At 42.9% G+C, this 15,760-nt stretch overlaps 1 long non-coding RNA gene across 1 annotated transcript; it reads left to right on the forward strand.

Moving 5' to 3' along the window:
- Nucleotides 1–8,221: 8,221 nt before the first annotated feature.
- LOC149356158 (uncharacterized) lies at nucleotides 8,222–15,416 on the forward strand. The gene is made up of 3 exons (XR_016289793.1): nucleotides 8,222–8,419; nucleotides 12,111–12,233; nucleotides 15,239–15,416. It is a non-coding gene; the product is annotated as an uncharacterized LOC149356158 (long non-coding RNA).
- The last annotated feature ends 344 nt before the right edge of the window (nucleotides 15,417–15,760 follow it).

Consider the following 15,760-nt stretch of genomic DNA (forward strand, 5'->3'; position numbering starts at 1 on the left):
TAAACCCTCCACGGGATTAAAAAAAAAACTCGTGCCGATGGAATTCCGAAACTAGGCCTGGGGTGCGGCGTGATCTCGGTGACGAGAACCAACAACGCACACCCTCACCAGAGCAGGCCACAACCTTCTATAAACTTGGCCGCAACCTTCTATAAACAAAACAACTGTCGGTCCGCAGTCCCTAGCGGCTGCGGGGCAACTGACCAAGGCGGCGGTCATACCTTTGCATCAGCGAATGATGCTAAGAATTTCTGGCTTCCGATAGGCCACCATTAGAAACCCAGTCTGCCAACATTTAGCGGGGTGCGAATCGATGGGCTTGTTGGTTCTCTTGTATGGTTAGGGAACCGCGTAGGGGCGAGACACAAGGAACATTCAAAGACACACACGGGCGCCCGTGTGTGCCAATGTTACTTCTGTCTCGACCCTCCGCTGCTCCATAACGATGCAACCTTCACCGCTTGAATCTTATTCTGTGAGGGTAGTCTGGCTTTTCATTTCGAGTAACCAGCGGGCGTTAAATGGGATGTCATTGGACAGGATGAGGTTAGGAAGAGACATGAGGCGTATGCAGTTATAAGGTGCACACACTTACTGTGCTATCATGGATTAGCGGATAGACGAGAACTAGGTGTGGGATTCCTTATCAATCAGAATATAGGTGGCAACATATAGGAGCTGGCAACATATGGCCATAATAACCAAATCGTTGAAATCTGCTACGAAGACGTGGAATCGGCAAATAACAAAGTAAAATCACAGAGTGTACTGATGGGTAACTTCATTGAGAAGGTAGGCAAGAAGTAGGCCGGTGACCAGGCGGTAGCCGACTATGGTATAGGCTCTAGGATTAACAGGGGGAGTTATTAGTGGAATTCGCAATTCGCGACTTATGGATCAGGAGGACCTTCCGCAAATGAGAGAATAGGAAGTGGACGTGGAAGAGCCCCAATAGTGAGGCTAAAATTGAAATAGACTTCATACTATGCGCTCACCATGACATCGTGCAGGATACGAACATCCTCAGAAAGGTGAGTTACAGTTATCACAGAACGGTAAGGGCTCGAAATAGCTTAGACTTTAGGGAACGAAAGTAGCGAAGTGGAAGCCGATTAACGAGTTAGCGGTACACTGCAAAAAAATTCCGTGAATGTTACGTACAAACTCTCCATAACAGAACAAACGCTTGCTCTGTTGCATCTAAAATGGAGGGTCCATCCGTAACACATTCGTGAAGGTGGCTGGCCGTATTATGCATTTTCTGAAACGTATTACACACCGTAACTGTTGGCCCCCGGACTAGGCACCACATGACGTCCCATTTCCGATCTGTGTGGTTTACTCTTGTTCAACAATGTCCACAAACTAGCATGGCGAAAATGAGATTAACCCCATGTGCAAAGGGGAAGATCCGAGGGGGGGTGATAATCAAATTAGACCCAAGTGATGCATAATGTTGCTTCAACGTTGAGGGATTGCTACAAATTGTGAGCAACATTAAATAACAAAGGACTTACTTTGCTATAACTTTAAAAGAAGGTTGACTTCATAAAAAATATTTTCACCATGTCGCTAACCACATGACAGGGTAACGATTAATAAATGCATTTAATAAATAATTTAGAAATGCAGCATAATGAGGTCAAGAGTTAAAAAAAAAACATTTAGACACAGACAATGGTTAGACAACTTCTCTAAATTGAAACTGAACACCAGCTGAAAATACATTACAAACATGAAAGTGCACAAGGTGAAAGCCGAATTTCCATCTGCCGTTTGATAAGGAAACGAACCACTGAGAAAGCCAAAAGCATGGGCAAACAAATTTGTGAATGCAGTGCAATGTAGCAGTCACATCTTTGCTACACAACCATCAATCAAAAACGCTAACTCCTTCACGGATAACAAAAGCACAGGCGCAACAAAATATTGCTCATTGCAATGTTCAATTTATTAGGTACCTATAGCCGGCCATTCATGCCTGGTCTTCCAGCGGATAAATGAAACGCTGCAAAAAAGCAGTGAGCAGCCATAATTGCTGTAGTGACAAGGAGGATGTGCACCGTCGGTGCTGCTCCCTCATCCTGACTAGGAAATAATAGCTGTTTTTTCTGGAATGTACTCTGGAAGCATGAATTTCCTATCCACCTTTATTTAGCTTGCAATGACATGACCCATCATGAACTCTGCAGCTTTGACAAACATGCGGGCCAGTCGACAGCCGCAGAAGACTATAAAACCCTGCTAACTTGCAAAAAACCAGTGCTCAGAAAGAAAAATTATAAAAAAATGAGGAGTTCCTTATACGCACTATGTTTTATATGGTACTAAGAATGCGGCTAAGACATGGCATGAATATTGTTTTTTTCTGCTCAGTTACAAACTTTCTCGCCTGTGCTAACATATTACTGCAATGCAAATAATGAAACATGCCAGCATTGCACAACATGCTGTAAGACTTACAAAATACACCCCCTGCAAGGCTACCACATGCCTCTTACATGTGGTAATGCTTATATCTACCAAACTATCGAGACTAAAATGAGACACCAAGCCTCTGACATCTGGAGATGAGTACCTTCCATGCAATTAGAGTGATTGGAGATGCTCCTCCTTGATGGCATTTCAGTTGCTAGGTGTGGAAGGACCGGATATGAAGGTGAACAACTGGACACCCACTTTTTAAGCAACGTCACAATGAGCAATGTGCCTTGGCTTTTCTTCCATCCAAAAAGTTTTATGTTCCATGTTTATGTAACTGCTTGCATGTGCTCATTTTGGCTTGCTGAGAGGTTCTTTTCTTTGTTAAACTAGCTTTAACTCTGGCCTCAGTCTTCTGCACCTTCTTAATTTTTTGCTAGTGTTCACCTTAAGTAATGTGTAAGCTCACGCAGATCTCTACTTTTCTATGTTTCCAACTGTCACATCTTCTCTGCCTTCGTCATGTCCATCACTGCATCCGACGCCTTCAAGTATGCTGTGTATAATCACCTTAACTAATCTGCTTATTACACATGTATTTTTGTTGACCACCTACTCCTCTATCTGGCGCCGATAGGCCCTGAGAGTAAATAAATGAATTGTAGTCTAAGCTAAGTCTCAGCAAGCATGCATTATTTCAGTTTATTTTACCATGTTGACCAGTAGAGAGTGGACGGAAAAAAGCTGCTAAGTGGAGCTTGACATGCCTCTCGCCCCTACACTGGAAAGGAGCAGGCAAGGCATACGTAACCCCTAACGACAACGGAACATGCCAAGTGTGAAGCAAATCAGTAATGTTCCTCGCATTTATCACAGGGCATACTCTCTGCTCAGTAATTTATTACCCCCTTAGACATTCTGCAAGGAGTGCATACAATGATGTGTCACCACAATACAATGAGAATCATTAACCCTGTGCCAATACAACAGCAAAGAAATTTATGCCCAATAAATGCATTGCTTACATGCAACCAAGGGGCAAGAATGGGCCAACCTGGCACATATATGGAAAATAAGGTCAAAATAATAAAGAATGACATTTGAGCAGCCGCTCATTCCCCCCCCCTCTCCCACAAAAAAAATATGAAAAAGGGTCCTCTTCACACGGCACGTTTGAAAGATGCGGCTGTAATATTTGCGAAAGTTCAACTACGTGTGAAATTCAGATATAAATAACGCCAACGCATGCGGTTGGAAGCGAAGCGCCGGGGCGCGGGCAAACAGTAATCGTCTTCAGGTATCGACTGAGGGCCGCTGCTCTACGAATACCACTCATGGCCACGTTCACATCCAACAAGCTTACAGGTGTTTATCATGACGCAGCAGCAGCTCATCAGTGCTATTGGCCAGTGCTGAATTTTTTAGCTTGATAAACGCAATCATCCACCGAAACGCGTGTCGACTGTTCCTCGCTAGATTCTTGCAGTCCCACGAGGGTGAGCAGCTTTTCCGCCGGCTTCAAGTCTCCTCTTTCGTGCAGGGCCACTGGCATTGTAACGCACATTCTGCACGGTCGTTTTACTATGCATCGATGCCGCATGGGACAGCAAGCGGTTGTACACTCCAATGCGGCGTACGGGCCGCACACACTCACACACACACCGTAACGACAATACAGCGGGCAGGACGCACGCAGCGAACACGGAAGAACAAAAACCGTTCTAAAGCACCTGTTCACTCAACACCACACATACTCTGCGCATGGTTCCGACTGCGGGCTTGGCTAGCGCTTCGACTCGTCACGGCCAAGCTGCATGCACTGCGCTCTTGTGGTAACAACACTCATGAAACGAAAAGAAAATTTTAATATGTAAAACCATTCAAGTTGTCAGCTAAAAAAGCTACGGTAAAATTAAATACATTTCATATGTTTTCAAGGTGGTGCGCTTTTGCGGCGTCAGCAACATAAGTATGGTCGCGAATACGCGAATGACGCTATGAATTTCCCGTGCAGCTCTACTAGCCACCATAGCTACCATAGCTCTGCAAATGGCATCGTGCTCGGCGCTTTACGCGGCTGACTTGCCCGCATAAATATTACTTCCTCCGTGCACACATGCTTGGTGAGGTGAACGGTGGTCGGTGCGAACAGTTTGAAGTTTAATCGACTGAAAATTGCTCAAGGAAAGTCAGGGGCGTTGCATTTTTATTGTTTCTGTGCATCGCGAGTGACTGGCGGCAGCCACACGGCGTCGTCTCCGTTTTGGTGAACTTGTGAGGTGAGCAATTTGTTTTCAGATTTTGAAAGCGGTTTTTTGTTTCTATTGTAACCCTGTGTCTCGTCGCATGTTATGTTCACGGTAACATCAGCGCAACGTGCATGCGCTTTCTGTCTCTATTTGAAGTAACATTGGTCGATCAGCGTAAACTTTTGGATTCAATTAAGCACAGGCTGTCCATGTTGGTAGTGCGTTTCGAATGTGCTTTGAGATCATTCTGCGCTCGAGATGGTCTTGTGATAATTTATTTATTACCAGATATAGTCTAGAGATTTGGAACCGTTCATCCCACTGCAACAGTGCTGAAAAGCTGTTTTGTGTTCATGCATCTGCTGTCCTTAAACTTTTCGGTAATCATTCGCGTGGTTCCTTTGGATCTGGACAACCGGCTACTGTTGCTAGGGACGCCTCGCAGCAGAGCCCTTGGGGACGCCCAGTGGGTCAGCTGTTTGTCCAGGTGCCAAGTTACCTAAGGTACCATTCCAGACTTTTTTTTTCTGTCCATCAACCTCATATTCCTTGCAAAAATTACAGTATGTAATTAGGCACTAAAAAAAATTGGTAACTTATACATATTTCAGGACAGTTGAGAGAAATGAAATTAAAATTGGTTTTTGAGGAAAGGAAATGGGGCAGTAACTGTCTCTCGGTGGACTCCTGAACCTAAGGGAAGGAATAAACGAGGGAGTCTAGAGAGAAATGCACATGCAGCATCAGTATTCTCTCTGTAGACTTTTCGAGACCTGGATTCATTCCTTCTAGGACAGTGCCAAGCAGTAGGTGAACTGCACACAAATTTATTTTCCTCTGGTGCAAAGTAAAGAGTGAAAATGTTATAAGACAAGTCTCTAGTCTGTTTCATTCTCACTGCATTTGCTCAAAGCATAGTATGAAATGCTGTATTGCTTATACCCTGGTTTCCTTTACTTTAAGCAGTAGGTATTGACAATGAACATCAAGGCAACTCCACTCTCATTGCTTGTTGCTACTTTTAGGTTTCCTCCATGATTTTGTTTGCTCAGTCCTGGCCTTAACATATTTTCTTCTGCTGCTTAGCTTCGAACTATTGGCTAGGTTACATGGTTCGGCTACTTCTATGTTCACTGTTAGGTTTGAGAGCTTGTTGCTTTGTTCTTTTTTTATAAGCATCTTTGTCTTCTCGAGGCTGATTGGCAGTCCGGAACAGAGACCACATGCATTGTTTATGTTAAGATAATGACATGATAGCCTAACACATCGTATCGTTGCCATTTGAGCCCCCTGTATACTTGCTTTGTTGCACTGGGAGCAAAAAAGTTTAGTGGAAGTTGCAATGAGGCGCACTTTTGTTTAGACTAGTGACAAAGGTTTACTGTTGCTTCGCAGTAAAGTGCTCCCACCTGTTGCGCACGAGCATTTAGAAGGCTGTCAAATACTACTATCAAGGATTTAGCCATTGTAATGTCGCAGGTCTGTTGTGTAGAATTTCAGATCATTGTCTTGCATTGTCCCCGAAGCCTGTTGTGTGTCAGTTACGCCACTATGCTGTTGTATTTCTGTCCAGTGTAAAAAATATTTTCTGTGATTATGCTACACGCACAGGTTCATGGGGAAGTAAATATTTTGTGTCGCTTCAACCGTGTAATGCTTCAGAATGAACACATGCAAAAACACATGCTGTTAAAAGCCTTGGCTTGTGCAACCCAAGTGTGAGGAGAATACTATTATGGCAGGGATTCTTGCATTGCAGCCTTTTAAATTCCTTTTTTGTATAAAGAATGACGAGAGGTTTCATGAGTTACAGGTCTCTTTCATTGCTTGCTCAGAGGAAGCGTTTATTGTAAGTAAGCAGTAGTCGCTTTTTTCTATTGTTCAAGCAGCAGCATCAGCATGCCTCATCATTTTTGTCTTGAATGACTGAAGGTGCTTCCAGAGCATTGCCTTCTTTTTTTCTTTTTGTTTATTCAGCATGCAATATTGTGTCTATAGATTGCTCTTTAGCATTATTTTGCGTTCTCCCAAGCAAATTTTAGGCGACCAAATTCAGAAGCACCTTGTATTGGCCTTGCATGCTCGCTATTAATGCAGAAGTAATTATATGCCACACTAAACACCAAATCTACATCCTTCAGAGTGGGTCTAGAAGCTTGTCTCCAGACTCTTGCCTTCAAGGAGTTCTTACAGGTTTCACATATCTGCTTGGTGTTGGAAGTGACAGCCTTGACTGATAATGATGAGCATTAGACAGACGTTATGCATTTACAGTCAGGCCGGAACGAAATGCGAACATACATGTGCAGTACTTTTCTACTTCGCAGCGAGCTATACATTTAGAAAGGGTTCATATATGTGTATTAGGTAGATCTCTGATCCTGAAACAGGAATCAGGCTAGCTGCATACTCAAGCTGAAATCACACAGGTGAAATATTTTGTCTTGTTCATAGGCACTGTTTGCATTTCATTCCAGCCTGATTGTGCACTACTGCCATAGCAGGTACCCCATCTAAACTAGACACTCTCTTGTGGCAAATCATGCGCATATGTTTTAGACACGTGTGTGAAGAAATGTGCAGCTACAAACATTGCATACTTGGTTATTCATAATGCTTTTTTTTCTCATGTGCATAGAACAGTGTTCAGCTACATTGCTTGCTTTGTTGTTACTACTTCGATTTTTCCGCTAATATTAAACTACATATTAATCTCAGAGACCCGATGTTCAACTGAATGATCCTTCTGTGTCCCACTAGGAAGGCAAAAGCATCACGCCTGGGGCTCATTCACCGCCCTTTATCCCTGTTTTGGTTTCAGTCAGTCAGTTATAATATTCATGAATGTAATCACTTTATAGCACAAGTATATATGAAAATATATTTTGGGCTAAATGAGATTAACAAGTTATCCACTGTGCACAATGGTATGGTTAGTCTTGTACATCTTTACTTGGGTGTTAATGTTTCCTTTGTGGTTGCTGTCTAAATAACCTTGCCTGCCTATTGTATCCCAAGTCCTTTTATGCCCGTCTTCCTTCCTACTGGCTCTCTCCCTTTTCAGTCATTCCTTTTTCCTTTAAACTGGCGATTGGTCACAAGCCTGCTGCGGGAATGGCAGCTAGCACTAGGCCCCTTTTTTTTTTAATTGAACCTGAACTGCTAATATTAACACTAATAGTACTGTATCAGTATTTATGTGATACTGCATTTTTTGTTATGCATAAATAGTTGGCTAAGCCAATGGTAGCAGTGTTGAATATCACAATGTATCATGCATATATCTTGCATGCAATATCAGTTTATTCACTTTGGATGAAGGTTATACAAACAAGGTGATAAAAGCATCTGGGCCGTTAGCAAGCTGCTAGTTCGGACCCATGCAATAAGTGCACAATATAGTGTACCCAGGCGTCAGCATAAGAAAAAAAAGTGTACATTTTATATGAATAGAAGATGTTACACAAAACTATATCAGTATATTCACTATTACACTACCCTCTATTTCTTTCAGCTCGGGGGTTTGGCCATAGATATTTTGTGCTTCTTTCCTAGTTTAGTCCACTCAAACTAAAACTTTGCGTTCTGTGTTGCAGGTAGAATCTACAATAAATGCCGCACTGTGTCTTGTAAGCAGGAGGCAGTGTTAATGGAGCCATGAACTTTTCTTGCGGATGACTGGCGTTGGCCTTATTATGCACTGAACCTCAAGTGTGAAGAGGAAAATGTCGTGTTGGATTTCTGCAGAGGTGAGACATCATGGTGAATCTACCAGTGCGAAAGACGAGACAAGAGACAAGACAGTCGCTGAGTCGCGGCCGTAGTTTATTGAAGTGAATAAAGAATACATGAAGAAGCCAAGCAACACCACAAACCACACAATTACAGATAAGCATACATGACAACATGAGTCAATGCCCCTGAACATTCCCCTGATCGAGATAGTCCAACTCATTGCGTGTTAGTGCGATAGACAACACACTTGCACATTAGTCACCGAGTCGTAAGGTGTGTCTAGTCTCAATAATCTACCATTTAATCTTCTCTGAATTTACTGCCAAAATGTGTGCTGCCAAAAGGAAAGGGTAGCAGCCTTCACATGCCTTGCAATATACAGAAAAGTTAGAACCCCTACCCTCTTGTGCTCCTGTAATCTTACATTGATACACCTTCCAGTTTGACCTATATAGACCCGACCACAAGATATAGTGTCTGATATCATGTTCATTTTACAAGGTACATATAGATTTCACTCCACATGTGTACTTTTCTCTAGCCACATTCACAGAATTATTCTTAACAGTTTTACATATTTTAAACAACTTATTAGGGACCAAGAAAATCGCTATTCCATCATACCTTCTGGCCGCATTTTTCAATTTGTGCAACAATCTATGTACGTACAGTAACACAACTGGTCTTTTGGCATCTCGCTGGCTGGCCCCGGCCTGATTGCGCCGGTCGCCGTGAAAAGCTTTCAGATTCTTTAAAAATTTATTGTATGCTCTTGCAATAACATGGTTAGGAAATCCTGCGTTCATTAACCTAAAATGTGCTCTTGGAAACTAGTCGTCATGCTGTGAAAGCATGACTTCATCAATTCTGAGCCCAGGCTTGACAGTCCAATGCTATCTTTCACTAGCTTGTAATAGCCAACCTGTGTCCAAGTAGCAGCTTAACACTCCTGGGTGAATATCACCAGCACACATGGTGTGTGCAGATCATCAAGGTAAGGTCCAGAAACCGCAGCTCTTTTTGTGGCGACATTTGCTACAAGGTAAACCTAAAACAAAGGCTTTGCTCCTTAAACAGCTTGAGAATATGTTCACATCCCAAATTAGCAGAACCTTTGTAAAAGACCAGAAAATCATCAACATAGCAAAAGATTTTTCCCCCGTCCATGCAAGTCCTTGACAATCATTCTATCCACCCTACTTAAAATATCTCTTAGCACAAGGCCCATCTTCGAACCACTATATATACCAGATTTTTGAACACATACCACACTACAATACTCTACAGCCATGCTCTTAAAATAAATGCTATTCACTAGCATGCTCTTGAGATAAATTTCAGAAAAGGGTTCTTGCAAAATTTTGTCTGGTTATTTGCAAAAGCATTTGTCTACTTCGCAACTTGAAGATCCGTTTCTTGTACTCAATTCGCAGCGTGGTTGAGTATCTCAAGAATGGCAATCCAGCAGATTGTCTGGCGGTTAGTGTCGATGTAGAACTATTTTATTCCATCCCGTATGAGGACGTCATGAAAAGCTTGTGAATGTGTATATCGGAGCACAATGATGAGCTTGTGTTTAGGAACAGGTGCGTAATAGTCTTTTTTTTTGGGCTTACCTCCTTTTATTTGAAGAGCATGTTTCTGGAGTATGGCTGTGCAGCATATGTTCAAAAGTCTAGTATATGTATCGATTGAATGCCTCTGTGCTAAGTAATATTCTCTTAAGCAGGGTGGATGGAGTAATTGCCAAGAACTTGCATGGGCTGGGGGAAAATCTTTCACTGCGTCTGATTTTCTGGTCTTTTACAAAAAGTTGCGATAGTGTGGGACCTGTGCATATTGTCAAGTTGTTTAAGGAGCAAGGCCTTCCTTTAACTTAGGTTTTCCTTGGAGGAAATGTCCCATCAAATAGAGCTGTGGTTTCTGGGCTTCACCTTGATGTTCTGGACATGCCATGTATGCTGCCGATATTCACCCAGGAGTGTCAAGCAGCTACTTGACTATTGGCCGAACCATTCTAAGCTAGTGAAAGATAGCATTGCGTCATCTAGGCTAGGCTCGGTATTGATGAAGTGATGCTTTCACAGCATGACAAGTGGTCTCCATGAGCAGATTTTGAGGCTTACGAAAGCATTATTCCCCAACCATGCTATTGCAGGAGTGTGTGATAAATTGTTAAAGCTGAGCGTATAAGATTGATCAAGTTGGTCAGACATGCTAAAGGTAAGAATGCCATAGCGTCATGTAACGAGGAGAGCAGGAGAGGACACACGCATTAGTGCCAACCTTGGAGCAGATACAGAATCCAAGAGCGTATGCTTGACATTCAGCGTTGGCAGTCAAGGATTAGGCTCATTCAATCTTGAATGTTCAAATCAGTGTTTTCTCATTTCCTTGACTGTCAGTGCTGATGGTCAAGCACGTGCTCTTGGATTCTGTATCCGCTCCAAAGTTGGAACTTGTGCGTGTGCTTGTTGTCCTGCTGTCCTTATTACTTGATGCTGCGCCATTCTTCCCTTTAGCATGTTAAAGCTAAAACCCCTTCACAGGGATTGGCAGGATACGGCCGGGGCCAGCCATCGAGATGCCAAAAGATCGACTGTGTTACTGTACATACATAGATTGCCGCACAATTTGAAAAATGTGGTCTGAAGGTATGACGCAGAAATGGTGCTCTTGGCCCCTAATAAGTTGTCTACAAACTGCAAAATTGTTAAGAATAATTTTGTGAATTTGGTCCGGGAAAAGCATATGTGCCTTGTAAAATGTATGTGGTGTATCGGATGCTGTTATCTTGGGGTTGGGTTTATGTTGGTCAAACTCGAAGGTGTGTGAATGTAAGACCACGGGAGCACAAGAGATATTTGGATATTGGTAGGGGTTCTACTTATCTGTACATTGCAAGGAATGTGAAGGCTGCTAGCCATTCCTTTTGGCAACACTCATTTTGGCGATACATTCGGAGCAGATTAACCGGAAAATTATCGAGGCTAGACACATCTTATGACTCGGTGACAAATCTGTGAGTGTGCTGTCCATCGTGTTAATATGCAACGAGTTGGACTATCTAGATGAAAGGAAAGTTAAGGGCGATCTTTTACTCATGTTGTGGTATAGCTTATCTGTAACTGTGTGGTTTGTGGTGTTGTTTGGCTTTTCTATGTACTCCCTGTTTGCTTCAATAAACTTCAGTTGCGAGTCAGCGCCTGCTTTGTCTCCTTTCCAGTCATTGTCTCGTGCTGGTAGGTTCACGTACTTGCAGAGTAGATTCACTGAATTGTATACTTGCAGAGGCTTGTGAAGAAACACCGGAGGAATTTTCTTTCTTTTGTCTGGAATGGAAGTTCAAAATTTTTTTCGCATAGCTAGATGTTTGCAGCATGAAATTCCATTCTGGAAGGGTAAACCCAATAAATTGTACATTTTGTGTGCGAAGGTACTGATGCTTGCATGAAACTGAAAACATTCGTCCAGGATATCTGGCTAGCTTCCTTCTTCCTTGTGCCCAGATTTTTTTAAACATTAATTTGTCAGACTTATTTTGACTTATTTTTTACACCACATTTTGTGATCATATGCAACAAAATTCAAAACATGATGCTCACTGGTGTATGGTTTAGTCTCGGGTAGAATGATGAGAAGTACCTACTATATAGTAAAATTTAATATTACTAGTCTAACAAACAAAATTGCTCTTTTTTTTAGTGGAAAATTTTGCTACCAGAGAGTCGAAGCGGCATGGCATGATGAAGACTTGGACAATGTGCATTCCAAAGCACCTGTATTCATGTCAGCACAAGAAGTTGCGCACAGTGCTTCAAACAGTTGGTGAGTACCTTGGTGCTGTGCTTCTGCTTAAATAGATAGGTAGATATTTTATTTTAAATGTGCCTGAACAGCCAATTGGCCTAAATGAGTGCACACTAAGTCAATACAAACACGATGACGTGAACAGACATAATACAGAAAAATGGTCACAAATACGATGATAATAATAGTAAAGAAAAACAAGCATAATGGAGTAAACAATGAAAACAGCAAATTAGGCAAATATTTCTGTGTCATAAAAAGTTGAATTGTATTATTTGCAAACGAGTCATTGGTGAAATGGCATGCATGTCAGGATAAAATCTATCATAGCATTTGGTGGTTTTTCCCTGAGGCACACGAAATCGCAGTGACATCAATAACTGCTCACAGTCAATAGAGCCGAGCACAACTTTATGTAGAAAATGCATGTCACGCGTGAGTCACCTGTCATAAAGAGTAGACATACCAAGGTCTGCTAGAAGAAAGTCGTAGTCTTAGAAACGACAGCGCTTAATATATCTATCACAAAGGATGCATACAATCTTCTGACCATTTTCGATTTCATTGCCAGAGGTAACAGAGGCACTATTCCAAGCTACTGATGCAAACTCAAGACGTGGCATCACGAGAGTACAGTAGCCAAATTATGTTTTTAATCTGAATAAGAGTGTGTATCTGAAAATTTGAGGAAAAATTGAGTAGCAGTTAGATATTCTTGCAAGAAATACCGCTGTTAAAATTGGTTATAAATGATATGTCTCACATGCACACTTATCTGCTGAATATAGTAAGCATGGCTTGCGACCTGAGTGCCTTCGATATACGAAAAAAATGGCCAGGTTACTGCATGACGCGTGGAGCAACCCTGTGCAGCACATTCAGGCTTCATGGACTGGAGAATGAAGGCAGTAATAACTTTATGAACAGAAAACACAGGGCCAGGAAGCTGACAGAACACACTGACACTCGGTGCATGAAGGGCATTATGGAGTTGCCTGTCGTGTCGTGCAAGATGGAGGTCGCACAGACAGATGTTAAACATGAGTCGATGCAGATACCTTCTGTCATTACGTAGTACTCACTGCCGAACTCAACAAGGAAGAAGCAAAGTTAACAGCTGAGCATGGCCAGACTCTTGTGCTTTCGTCCGCAAGCAATCTGGAAGCGCAACTTTTCGAAGTCTTTTATGCTTTCGCTCAACATATACATCATCACTGCATGTGTCGAGGAAAAGTACATACCCTTAATGTCAAGTGACAGAGCACTCACAGGACCCAGTAACAGCTCACTTAGGTGTTCTGATGCATCTACAGGGCACCTCATGAGAGATTCTTAGGCTTCAGAGCACTCAATCTACAGGGCGCCTCATGAGAAATTCTTAGGCTTCAGAACACTCAGCCCTTGCAGAAATTGTTTCAAAGGTTGTTGCCACATGGACCTCTTCGTAATAATGACCCCTAAAAGTGGGCCTTCCTTTAGTGATTTGATTTTGTGGGGTTTAACGTTCCAAAGCGACTAAGGCTATGAGAGACGCCGTAGTGGAGGGCTCCGGAAATTTCGACCACCTGGGGTTCTTTAACGTGCACTGACATCGCACAGTACACGGGCCTCTAGAATTTCTCCTACAAAGAAATTCTAGCCGGCGCGGCCGGGATCGAACCCGCGTCTTTTGGGTCAGCAGCCGAACACCATAGCCACTGAGCCACCGCGGCGGCTCCTTCCTTTAGTGTCACAAAAAAGGCCTAGGACATGGGTCTTTTTTGCTCCTTCATTAGAACCAAAATGTAAATGTTTGCGAGCGAGATCTTTCACAGATATGGAATGATTTCACGAAATGTCAAAGAGAAGACTGAAGCTGTGCGAAGCAATACCAGCAACAGCCCTGCCGCGGTGGCTCAGTGGTTACGGCGCTCGGCTGCTGACGAAATTCTAGAGGCCCGTGTGCTGTGCGATGTTAGGGCACGTTAAAAAACCCCAGGTGGTCGAAATTTCCGGAGCCCTTCAACACGGCGTCCCTCAGCCTGAGTTGCTCTGGGACGTTAAACCCTAATAACCAAACCAAGCAATACCAGTTACAAACACATCACAGCTGTTGAAGGAGCTGAAAGATTCATGCCTTCATCATTTTTCTACACCAGACACATGACTACACTTTGTCTTTTTGGGCCATCATTTTGAAAAGGTTAACATGGCAGCGGCCTTCGGTTAAATTTCTGCAAAGAGCCCTTTGTGGAAACTTAAGCATCTGTTCCTTGTGAAGCGCACTGCAGAGATATTTGAATACCTTAGTGAGCTGCAACCAGCACCTGTGGCTGCATTTTCACTGACATCAGAGATTAGTACATTTTCTTGCAGATGCTGAGATAATGGAAACTATGACTGAAAGCATAAGGTTTCGGGGAAGTATGCTTCCCGATTGCTTGTGGGCAAGTGCTGGGTAACCACCAATCCAGTGGGTACACGCTTTCTCCTCACCTGGTGCTCGTCTTCTTTAGGGTGAAATGCCGGCCAAATGGTTCATTGCCCCACCTTGAGATGAAGAAAATACCTTGTGCCATGGTGCTCTTTGTCCTCAGATTCCCTCGCGCCATCAAAAATCACAATCATCATCATGCTTGTGGGCAAGTGTCTGGCCTTTTTCAGATGTTAGCAATGTTCCTTGCTCACTAAGTTGTGCATTGAGTACTATGTAATGAAAGGCATCTGCATTGAATTGTATTTGGCACCCATCCTTAGCTACTTTCTATTTGCACAAAATTGTAGACAACCATAAAGACTCATGCACACAGTGGTGTCCGAGTAAGCGCATTTTGTCTGCTTCTTCCTAGCCCTGTGGTTTTTGCTGTTTACTGCTATGAGAAATGAATTTTAGGCAATGAATCATTTTGGTTTGGTTCTCAGTGAATGGCTTTTACAAGCTTCTACGAAAGCCAATTGTTCAATACCGGATAGGTCAAATGTATTTGTTAAATTTATAATAGGTGTTGTGTGGCTACTAAATAAGGATTTTTTTGTCTTTTCAGATGGATCCGACAGCAATGTTTAGAGGTACAATGTGTGCAATTTGTCATGAAAATAAAACGTATGTACTTGTACTCAACCAAACACTTGCCACTCTTTCATTCTAAGTTGCATTCTTTGTACGTGTGCAATACATAATATGCATGAAAGTCTTGTACATAATACTTATTTCCTCGGCCTCTGGACTACTATATCTGCAGTGAAGATTCTGGGCAGAAGCTATACACAGATGCATGTGCATGTACTACTGAAAGTATTATCGAGAGCAAAAATAACAGACCCCTGCCAGCGCGTGCCAATCTGTGCCAAACTGCATGCAAGCGCCGCTTGACGAAGCACTCCAGATGCTGAGACGAGCGCAGTGGCACGCAATGCGTAGCGCTCCTCGAGATGGGCGCACGCCACTGCGCTGGTCTCGGCACTAGGAGCGCTTCGTCAGGTGGTGCTCGCATGCAGTTTGGCGCGGATCGGCACACGCTGGCAGGGGTCTGTTATTTTTGCTCTCGATCGTACATAATTACAAT

The sequence above is a fragment of the Amblyomma mixtum genome, chromosome 3 (genome assembly GCF_055824585.1).
Source record: "Amblyomma mixtum isolate Tamu chromosome 3, ASM5582458v1, whole genome shotgun sequence".
Lineage (NCBI taxonomy): Eukaryota > Metazoa > Arthropoda > Arachnida > Ixodida > Ixodidae > Amblyomma > Amblyomma mixtum.